The 12,047-nt window shown below is 33.0% G+C and overlaps 1 pseudogene across 1 annotated transcript; it reads right to left on the bottom strand.

The window, feature by feature from the left end:
* Window positions 1–568: 568 nt before the first annotated feature.
* Window positions 569–11,617, bottom strand: LOC148617433 (uncharacterized; annotated as a pseudogene). The gene is made up of 4 exons (XR_015922490.1): window positions 11,455–11,617; window positions 2,484–2,661; window positions 1,503–1,638; window positions 569–1,043 (listed from the first exon to the last, which is right to left on the bottom strand). The product of XR_015922490.1 is annotated as an uncharacterized LOC148617433 (transcript).
* Window positions 11,618–12,047: the final 430 nt, after the last annotated feature.

Consider the following 12,047-nt stretch of genomic DNA (forward strand, 5'->3'; position numbering starts at 1 on the left):
ATGAGACAAAAAAGTACACGATAGATGTGAATCATCCACAAAAAACCAGAGATGAATAAATGTGGCGCTTTAAAGCCACCGACCACGAAGTGTCAGGAATTTACATGTATTGCTTTAGTCCGTTTCTTTTAATTATTCTACCGAGTATTAATTACTTTTCATTTTACTGACAATTCCTTGGCAACAGTTGAACCGAAACTTGGTCATGACATACTAGTATTCAATTAGGTCTTTTTACCAATTCAACAAATATGACAAAACTATCTTGAAGGGATTTTTCCATAAAAGCAGATAGAGGACGCTTACCCTACCAATGTATAATATACTCCCAGTCCGAATTGCTGATTTCTTTTGAGTTTGCATTGAGTTCAAACTGCTTTCGTCCATGTGACTTCTTGTTTCTGTTTCCGCTTTGTATTTGTTTTTTTTTTCTTTTGATTTTCGTATTTTTTTCACTTTATGCACGATTGCCTGTGAATTCAGCAACCGAGTAGGCATGTAGTAGAGATATTTTTCTCTAAACCTAAACAAGCGGAACAAATTTGTATTTCAGAAGTGAAAAAGCAAACACGATACAAATATTTTAATGAGGGACAATCACGAAACTCAATTCTTGGGTTAGGCTTTGTGGTATCTACAGTACTGTAGAAGCCAATTATTGAACTCAATCCTCAGTGAATAACAGTATCAGGTTATATGATATCTGGTCACCTGTTTTAACAGGATTTTTTTTTATATATAAATATCGTTTTTAAGATTTACTTTGAAACTCTGGTATTGTGGATTAAATTCAAAGCTTCGATGAACCTATTGTACCATCAAATACTGTTCTAACATAAATATCTTTTTTCATCCTAGCCAACGCATCACGGTCAATATTATTGTTCCCGAGTGCACGCCTTGCAAGACGCTTGGCTTCCGGTAACAAATCATCAAGTGTTGATACAGAATTTACTAAACCCAGGGATTTTGCTTCTGGTGCTGTTATTCTTCTACCAAAAACTACGGCTTCTTGCATTGCCTCTAAATTCCAAACTTTAGTTCTAGGAAGGAAATTGTGACAAAATACTGGTTAAATTGCCAAATAAAAAAAAATGATGAAGTAACCATCACTGTACGATCCAGATGTTCTATACGTTAAAATCATAGAAAGGACTACACACAATTTATACACATAGATGTGCTTGATCATGCATTATTATCATGTGTTTTGGTTTACAATTCTGATTCTTTATCAAAATATACTGGTCTTGAAATGTGTAAAATGTCTGCCCATGGATATAACGGACAATAAAAATCGATAAATCGAATCGGAATACATGAGTTATGATTAAAAAACTTTAGTTATCGAGATTATGGCTTCATAGCAGGGTACGATGAAAATGTGCGTGATATGATCTTGTCTTTGAAAAGAAAAAAATTGTTTTCGTGTTTATATATATACTATATATCAACTTGTCCTGCATATCTCTTTTACATAATCTTTTTATTTTTTTACATACTTTAAAATTTCCATCAAAGCATCACCAATTGGCATTTTAAGATGAGTCTCATTCCATGATATCCAACCGCGATCGGACCGCATTACTCTGTAATCATGACACATGGCCATAAAGGCTCCACCGGCGAAAGTGTGACCTTTGAAATAAGTATAAAACATTTTACGTGATTAAACAGTGCATAATACTTTTTTTCTAAATACGATCGAGTCTGTGATCTCTTTCACACAATAAAAACTCGTACGTCAGTGCTAACTTGTAGTGCCCATTGTTATGATATACTTAAATATTAAAATAGGAAATGTAGTATAATTAACAATACGTCAAAGTTATTGTCTTACCAATGCATATAAATACCTATATACTAGCAAAAAAAGAACAGCAATGCCTTTGTCAAATCCGAATTACTTTTGTATTCGACTAAGTTAAGGGCAAAAAAGTAGTTTTTTTCACAATAGTATACATCAGTTAGAATCATGATAAAAACTATCTGAATATATGTGGATAGTTTAGCTACTCGGCTTGTGTTTCTAGAAAAGCAGAAGACGCTTACCCTACCAATTCACTTCATTCATGCTCCCAGTTTTCAGTAGAGTCCGAGCTGCTGATTTACTTTGGCTTTTTTGGAGGTATTATTTTCGCTATTTCATGTTCTTTGTTGTGCTAGTCTGTTTTACATGTCTGGTCTTTGTCCCTTGGTTGTGTTTTTTAGATTTCCGCTAGAATCTCGGTTCCCTTGATTACTTTTTATCAACATATCAATTGATTGAGACCTGATCCAACTGGTTGTTTAACCAATTCAGTTCATTAACGTGGTTTCTTATCCATGTAGATCTGTGGCGTGTTTTGTGGGCCATTTGCAGGGTCATTATTACAAGTAATAGTTTCGCCAGGTCGATAGGTTTTGTGAAAGACTTAGAATCAGTTCCTAAAAAAACATTCGCCATTACGTCCTAATAATACCCTAGTTACCGTTTGCCTTACCATTTAAAGCAGCCACAGTCGGAATTGGAAAGTGCATAATCCTCCACATTGTATCTTGTAATATCGTGAGAATTTCGTTCTCATGTCGATGTCTTGTACCACCAACCAATCAAGATCGATCCCATTACTGTAGAACTTCCCTTCGGATGTTGTTATCAAAGCCTTGCAGTTTTCATTGCTGAAAATCAAGAGTAACTTATTTTTAAAATCACCGAGAAGTAGATTTTCTACTCCAGCAACGCTAGAGGTTTTTCTGACTTGGTGTTTGAGTGTGAAGAAACGGTACTCTTATATTCTTATATTAACCTCTTACGTTATAGAAGTAGCCGGATTCCCACAAATGAAAATGCAATGTCCATATCGTAATTGCTAATCTGTGTATTCATTTGTGATGCAAATACGCACTTTTTTACTCATCCTAAAATTAATCAACAAATTCAATCAAACATACAATCCTCAAATGTTCTTTGCGTGCATTTTGGTACAATTTTGAGTGTTTTTTTATTTATTTTTTTTTTTTTTGTCTATGTAAGAGAAAAGAAGTGGAGTAATCCAATTACTGAGATTCTTTTTAAATCTCCTTCACTATACAGTTACTAATCTGGATCCCTGGTCAATATCATAAGCGACCCAAAGATCCCTTAAAATTTGAGCGAAACTTGTTGAACGAAAACACTATCCCGCACTACCTGATAACCAGTTGTTTTGATTGAGAAACATTCCGGTCATCACGGTTACGAAAGAGAAACCATATCAAGTCAACCTATTTTAAAGCGTATCGCATTCGTGCCATTTCAGATGTTGAAAGCAAGCCAAAATCAATGGCACAGAATATTTGACGATTAGCGACTTTGAAGACTACAGTCTCTGATTTTTAATTAAAGTTAAATATTCAAAGTAATATTTATATTACATATGTTAGTATGTTAGTATGTTAGTATGTGGGAATTAATTAATATTCAATCACCTGTTCACACGGATAAAATAACAGTAAATCTGAAATTCTGAAAATTCACAATCAATTATTAATTAAAACACTAATATGTAAAACTAAGCGCTTTAATTGAGCAGATATGTTAGATACACCATTATACACTCGAAAGTCATGTGACGTCTGAGTCTTGCATGTAAAACCATCTGATGTCAATCAAAAGGACTTCCGGTTGATAACCGCTTTAAAGGTACTTCCACCTCGAAAGAGATCTGGCGGATGAATAGTAAAATTTATCAATTGATTATTTCATATAAATACATTGCCCGTTTTTACAGTGTACGATTAAAATTCTATTTTACATGATTGGTTGTAAAAGAAAAATTCAAATACACATATAGAAGTTTGAACTACATTTTATTAATGTCTTCAATATCCGTATATGGATTCCTCGTGATTGGCTACGTTTAAAACTAAACATTATAGGTTGTCAAGATAACACATTGAGAAACAAAATAAAAACGAAATGAAACGAAACCAAAAAATAGGAAACGTAATTTAAATTGAAATTTTGACTCATCCGTATTGTGTGGATGTGTAGTTCTAGTAATGGTAAAAGCGTTAATCCCGTTGTAAATAATAAATCTTTTTTAGAAATACAGAAAGAACAAATTACCATTAGCAGATGATAATAAAGGTTTTTTTAAACACCTATAAATATCTCATGACTTCCGAGGTTCAACGCCATCGGCGCTTTGATTTATAGTTATGAAACCAAAGATATGAGATTTACAGTATGCTCTGAATAAGGATATTGTTTCATACTGAGACATGTTTTCTAAGTGTAGTGGTAGTATTTTCTTAATATTCTTATTCTTACAAAATAAATAAACAAATTTTGAATTCACGATGTAGAAAATTAAATCATCCATCGAATGATACCAAATTTGAGATGTTTTCGTCGCGCAATAGCTTGTACAGCTGAATTTGTAGGACGGTTGTAAGTAAATCGAAAATCCCATTTTTAGCAGTTTTTGATAAATTCTGACGATGAAAATTGCCAATAGTTATTAAACAAACTAAAGAAGACTTAATATCAATCGTGATACAACTAAACAGAAAATACCAAATAAATATGTTTTTACTGAAGCATTAATACTATAGAGGTTTTTAAATTGAAACATGTCAATTTAAGCAACTTTTCGGAGGGGTAATGTTACATACATGTATACTGTATATTATAATTCGATAACCGTAGTATTACTGAAATTCTCGTGATAACATTGAAGGACTGATACATTGAGCTATATGATTGATATACCAGTATTTATTTCGATTATTCATATTTTTTTCATCTATTTAAAAAAATCCACCTCATTACACTTCACACTTCATACTGTAATAATATCCTATATAACATATGGTGTAACATTCTTCTTTTTCCGTTGATTATCATGATCACGTGATTAAAAGGATACTCAACGTACCTGATTGATTAATTGATTGATTGTTCGGGTTTAACGCCCGAGCTGCAATATTTCAGCTATATTCAGGCGATGAACATGAAAGGGATGATAAAATGAACGTGAAATTATGATGAAATGGAAAAGGGATGGTACGATAAGTTTTGATTACCACAAGTTAAAAGGAAGACATGAGTAGGGTCGGGCAATTTAGCCTCCTGTGGCGGAGCGCAAAGGTTCCTACTCCTATCGAATACCACAGCAAGGTTCTTTAATGTGCGAGGAACGTGGCATCTTTCCCAACACGGTGCACCATTATGGTTTGCGGTCAGGTTATCCGTATTATAGCCTGATAACCCCAGCATGTAACACACCAGGGGTACCCCATTCCACCACATGGGGCACACATCCCAGTTGTTCTATGGGCAGAGCGCCTAGCCCCCGGCTAAGTTTCTGAGCACGATTTAGTCGCCTTTTACAACAAGCTTAGCGCTGCTGCAGGTCTATTCTTTTGACACCCGGACCTGCACGCGGCTGAAACCTTATTTCTATTTTAAAGCATATTGACGCTATATTACTATTTAATACGATATTTTTTTATAATTAAACATTATTGATTTATCCTTATTTTCAATTGCAGGGAACAATCTTGCAAAATACAAAATTAATGGCCAACCCCATATATAATACATTATTGACATATGTATTAATTAAGTTAAAGGAATTTGACTCAGTCAATCCGTGATATATGGACCTGTTAGATTATATTGCATCTTTGTAATTACTATTGTATTATGATGTCTATGTAGTTTGCCTGAAAAAAGCCCATGATTGGTAAAATAAAAAAATAATGTCTGATGTTTGTTTGACATCTAAAGATGATTTAGTCGCTTGAACAATAGAGTCAGAAAAAGTTAACTTTTTGACCCAGATGGGTTCAATGATACTAGGTTTATACCGAAAAAGAACCCAAAAATATTCTTTCGCGACAAATTGATTCATAATTTATGGGAAGGTACAGGGGCGTAGCCTAGTACGACAGGTACTGCAAGAGTAATACCAATAATTTTCATTGGTACCTAAACATGATATGTTACTTATTCTGTAGTACCAATCAATAGGATGTGTAAGTCTCGTCATGTGACCCCGTGATTTCACGAGAATGTGTCCTAGTCTACCATTCAAAAGCATTGAGACTTGTCATTATGAGAGCGTTGAGTTCAGTGTTGAGGGCAAAACATCTTTTTGTGTAAAAAATACCGATAAAAAATAACAAATATCTGTTTCTACATGATAAAGGTACATGTATAAAGAAAAAAACATAAAATAGAAGATTTTGCATTGTTATACAGCGTTTCGAGTACCCGGAAGTAAACAATAAAATGCAAATCGGTCTTCGGTTTTCAATACTTTTTACGTCGTAAATTCCGGTAAAGAAAATGAAACTAGAACGAGACTTGCTTACTCTATTTTGGGTTGCTACGCCTCTGAGGTATAAATTAAAATACCTAAAAATCATAATGAAGTAAATTAGTGAGATCTCATAACGTCCCAGATTACTACTCAAAGCACCTGAATATGATTAGTTTGGTGGATTATTGTCCATTTGTAATGTTCAATTATACAAAAGAGTGTGTGTTTTTTTTACGAAGAATTGTAAACGTCATATGAAATTTGTATGGATTTCTTGGAACTCCAGACCATCTTCCTGTTTCTATGGGTATCTAAGTTGGAACATCCTAATTTTGTCAAATGAATACGATCTGCTGGGGACAATCTAAGAAGATAAGGTTCAATTCTGAATTCAAATTTAGATAGAATAGAATTCACCACGAGATGTGTTGTGCATTTGGAAAAACCAAGATTGATAGAATTGATTACACATTAGTATTAACTTTAACGTGTTCGTTCCATAAGTAACCATGACCCGTATCATCATAGATTTTACATAATTAATCCACCTAAATTTGGTTGGATTATTGTCATGGAATTTTATCATACGCCTAAGCATTAGATTCTTTTTGCATAGTTCTTGCCCAGTAGCTAACCATTCTTACTTTAACAAATATTTCAAGTGGAATTCTCCCTAACTCCCCATAAACCATAAAATTCGGAGTGCTGCTTCTCAGCTTGAGGATATTTTTTACAAAATTTAAGATGCACCTGTTCATTGTTTTGAATGTTTTCAAACTCCCATACCTCAGTGTAATATAACAATTCAACTGTAAATCCATTGGCAGTAGAATGTTTCTAAGTACCCTACAGAGATCAAAAAGAGCTTTTTGGGTTTGATCTATCAGACGCTTTCTTGCAATAGTGAAACTGCCGTTGTAATTTAAAACCGTGCCTAGATATGTATACGACTCTACTATTTCTATATTTTTGTTATATATTTTAAATTGAAAATGTTATTTACACGTTCTTTTACTGAAGACAACAACTTTTGTATTTTCAGTATTATCTTGTAACTTCAATTCTTTACAGTAATCATCAAACACATCCAATGTTTTTTGCATACCTTCCTTTGTTTTTTGACACTCATGATAATTGTATCATCTGCATAAAGCACCAAAAATATTTTTACATATCAAGCATTTCAGAGCATGAACTTTCTATGAAATCCAGATTTTTTACTTCATTGTCTTGTGAAAAGATTTCTAGATCATTAAGAAAATTAGAACAAAAAGGCGACAAGTTTTCTCCTTGTCTTACACCAATCCACAGTTAAAAGCTGCAGACAGTTTTCCTTTATGTCTGATGCAAGACCAAATATTCTGACACATTATTTACATATTGATAATAACTGAAAGTATTTTCCCTGTTATATTGGATTTTTTACCTTTTAGCCACAGACCATCTCTCCAAAATGTGTCAAATGCTTTTATAAAGTCAAAAAATGTACAAAATAGTGTTTCACCTTTTAAAAAATATAAAGCTAATAGAACGTGACAAAAAATTTGTCAACAGTAAAATAACCCCTTCGAAATTCAGTCTGCGACTCAGACATGAACTCAATTTCATCAGAAAACTTAGTAAGTCTCTAATTCAAAACGGAAGAGAAGGTTTTTCCCTAAGCATGAATTTAGTGTAATTCCTCTATAATCATTCGGGTCCAATGCCAAACCTTTGTTCTTATAAATAGGTACTATAATTTCTTGTGACCAAAGTTCTAGTACAATACCTGTATCAAGTACTTAATTAAAAATCTTGAAGTGTACAGGCATTAGCTCCAAAACAGTGATTTTAAGATATTCATTAAAAATATCATCTACACAGGTTTTGCCATTTTTTTACATTTTCATCTATTTTTTCTTTCTCATTTAGTTCTAGGGGAAAATAGTACAATGTACATGTATCTACGGAAATATTGCTTTTGTCTTTTTTGCCAATAGTGTACAATATTTTCCTAAAAGCCTTTGACTGGGAATTGTTTCCTTTCCGTAAATTATTTCCAATTTTATTCTGAAAGGTATCAATCCTTTTTTTAATTTAACCTTTATATGTTTTGCTTCTCTTTTTCATTAGTTTACTGTTTTCGAATTTAAAAAAAAACCTATCGCTTCCTGACTTAATGAAATTTCTTCCTACTCTCTTTACATTTATCATTAAACCAAGGTTGATCTTAGTCTAATCTTTCCGGATTTTTTTACTTCAATTTTTACCAAAAGTTTGTACAGTACAGCTACAGACTTAAAATAATTAAAGGCGTTTTTTCTATCTATCTTCCATTGTTTTCATTTTTGATCCATGTGTTTCATCCATTTATTAACATTCTCCATTCTTTGAGACAAAATTCATATAGATTGTACATAAAATTAGCACGTTGCAAGACTTATCGTTCTTGATTTTGTTCGATTTGGTTGATTTTAGTGGGTCCCTGAGATAATTATATGATTTTCTCAAAAGTACATTTTATGTACAGATCTGAATATGGAAAGGGCAACTGTTAAGTAAAAAAATAGCATATTTAGATTGAAAAAGCATTGTTGGTTCGGGAAGTTTTCTTTACCGTCATTTACTTTAATATGGACAGTGTCTAAATATTAAATGGACTGGTACTTACATGTAATATTTTATTTTGACTTAATGCAAAACGAAAGCACGATGTAACCGTGCCTGAATATTTCTAATTGGTCAATTAATTTATCGTGTGGTTAATTCATGTCATAAATCATTTATAGTACCGCCTTCGCCGTTATAAATAGACTCTCGGCCTTCGGGCTCAAAGTCTATTTGAATAACTCGTAAGATCGTGCTATAAATATAACAGTCCAATTTCATCGACTGTGATAATGAGTATAGTTCGATATTCCGAGGGTCATCTACCCAGGGCTCTATGAACAGGTCTATACTTATAGTACATGTAAATACAAAATTTATGAACATAAAAACGGGCAATAGACCCTTTTGTGCTAACTTAAGACTGCTCGATGAGCATGGTCAATATACAACTCCGTGGAGAAAATTCTTTTGTTCTATCCAAGCCCTACCTCGCGGAAGTGTATACTGAGCATGCTCATTAACTTACCACAAAAGGGTCTATTAGCACCAAAAAAGTAGATTGGTACAATAATTAGTAATATTTACGACATTGAAGTCATAATATATCACCTCAGAAGTGAAATTTCCAAAATTTAGAATTTTCCAAGAGCAGAAAAATACGTCAATGTCCTGAGGTCACGTGTTCACATATTCAGCGACATCATCGATTCAGCGACTATCACTTAACGGTAGAAACCTTTTTAGCACACTGTGTAAAAATAGAACTTTCAGACTTCATGGTTCTTGATTTTAGTACGATTTATCATGTTTAGTGAACAATAAATAACACATTGGTTTTAGTGGACATAACTTTTTTTTAAATATCCTGCTCAAATCCTACTTCCATCTTTCCGTGGTGAACAGGGGTAGTGGCTAACTGAAGGGGTTTTACATGTACAATGTATTTTCTCCAATAAAAATCTCAGGTAAATGTAGCTGAATTTATCAGATAAAAAGTCGCTGAATTTCTACGTTTTTTTTATTATTATTATTATTATTTGGGGAGTTTCATGCCAAGAAATACCCCTAATTTGTTCTGGTCTGCCCCCTAAGGAAACTAATTATCTTTGCACATGGTAACACGATAGTACAGATGTGGTCATTAATCTATTATCTCAGCAGGGTCTAAAGTTGGATTCTGGAGCGGTTTGTCTTGGCATGGTATAGACTTTAGAAATTCGCACATAAGAAATGTTTTTTTCATTTTGTATTTACTTTTTTTGTTGGGGTAATTTTAAACGATGGTCTTAGATTGTTATATATTTACAACTGCTTTGATTAAATAAAATAATGAAAAATAATAATAATTAAGAAATGTTATCTGGCTAGATTACAGTTTTGAACCGTGTCCAAGCAAACAAAATTTGGTGAAAGATCGAGCGCCATTTAAAGTTCTGTAACAGCATACATACATGTATAAAAGAACTCATCAGTACCGCGCCATTTAAAAAAAAAGTGAAAATAGATGTTCACAAATATAAGGGACAAAATTGTAGTCTTTTTTATACATATACAACGAAACCTGTCTAAACCGGATCCCTTTCCGATTTTAAGGTTATTCGATTTAGAAGGGAGTTCAGTTTACCCAGGTTAAAATACATTAAAATTGATACAAAGTGACTTCAAGAAGTATCTGGTTTAGACAGGTTTTTGGATTATTTAGGTTCTGTTTAGATAGGTTTCACTGTATATAAAAATAGGTAATTATAAGGCCTTTCGGACGACCTTATATAAATTTCCACAAAAGCCACGGTTTAACATGGCCGCCCTCGGAAAATGAAAATTATTTATAAAAATAACCTAAAAAATCGTAAAAATAGGAAGAAGATCGTAAAGACTTGATTTTATTTCTTAAAGAAAACCTACAAGTAGGTAATGGAACAAGCGCTGGGCAGACCTCCTTGCATAGCAAAATAGTCTCAAGTGACCACTACCCTTATTTATTGACATACTGATCTATCGTACTTTACGGGTATTCATACTAAATATAGAAGGGTATTCCGAGGAACACGAGTCGAGTCGAGGTTCTACTTATCTATTTATCACCACAAACAAACTGCAAATGTTGTTGGTAGTTTTTATGTAATTATTATGTTCCAAAAACGAAATTGGAAAACATATTCTATTTTGTCAGTTTCGTCTTCTTATTATCATTACAAGTATTCAGTCTCTCAAACATTTCTCCATGCCAAGAAATATTCCTAAAAATTTCTGGTCTTCACCCTACAGGCACTAATTATCTTTGGTCACGCGATACTACAGATGTGGTCATTAATGTATCTATTATCTCAGCAGGGTCTCAATTTTCAATTTGAACTCTGGAGCGGTTTGTATTGGCATGTTGTCATTGAAATGTCTATGTAGCTGAATTTATCATCTCCCGGTATATTGACCCCCCAGCCAATGGACTAATATATATGCGTTATGCTTTAAATGAAATAGCTTTATAATTCCATAATTAAGGTCCCATAATTCATAAGAGGCTGAGTTCAACATATAAATGTTAATTTCTAATTATAAACTATCAGCGATTTACCTTAAAACTTTATCAAGTGCAGCATTTAGAGCCGTAAAGAAATCAATATTCAACCGATTCTGTTCATTTAGCATGCGGATTATTCCAAATCCATCGTCAGAAAATTCAGTTGTTATTTTCTGTTTCGTTCCCATTTTTAACCCCATGTCACATGATCAGATAACGTGATTGATAATAAAAATAGTTAAAAAGGGGGTATATTTATTGATGAAATATGTTCTTTTTGCGTGGACGCAATAAATGACCAAAATTCAAGTTTAAAATTAAATGCAGCTGTTTTAAAAAAATAAGAAAAAAAAGGAACTCTATTTTATTAACCTCCATGTTTTGACGTCCTCAAGAATATCAATACGATACTGGTACCATTACAAAAGGCGTGGAAGACTTTTTAGGTATTTAGTTATACCTTTTATGAAACGGACCCTTTTACTTGACTTTGACCAAAGTACTTTATCATTACTATCTGACGGGGTAGTGTAGACAAAAAGGTCGCCGTTCTAACAGCCTGTGACATAGACTGGTTATAAATATACATTTCATGCTTCTTTACATGAATAAGGATTTTAATTTAATCAATACATATGACAAATGTT

Source organism: Perna viridis, chromosome 5 (genome assembly GCF_037379345.1).
Source record: "Perna viridis isolate PV_CMFRI_1.1 ecotype Kerala chromosome 5, ASM3737934v1, whole genome shotgun sequence".
NCBI lineage: Eukaryota > Metazoa > Mollusca > Bivalvia > Mytilida > Mytilidae > Perna > Perna viridis.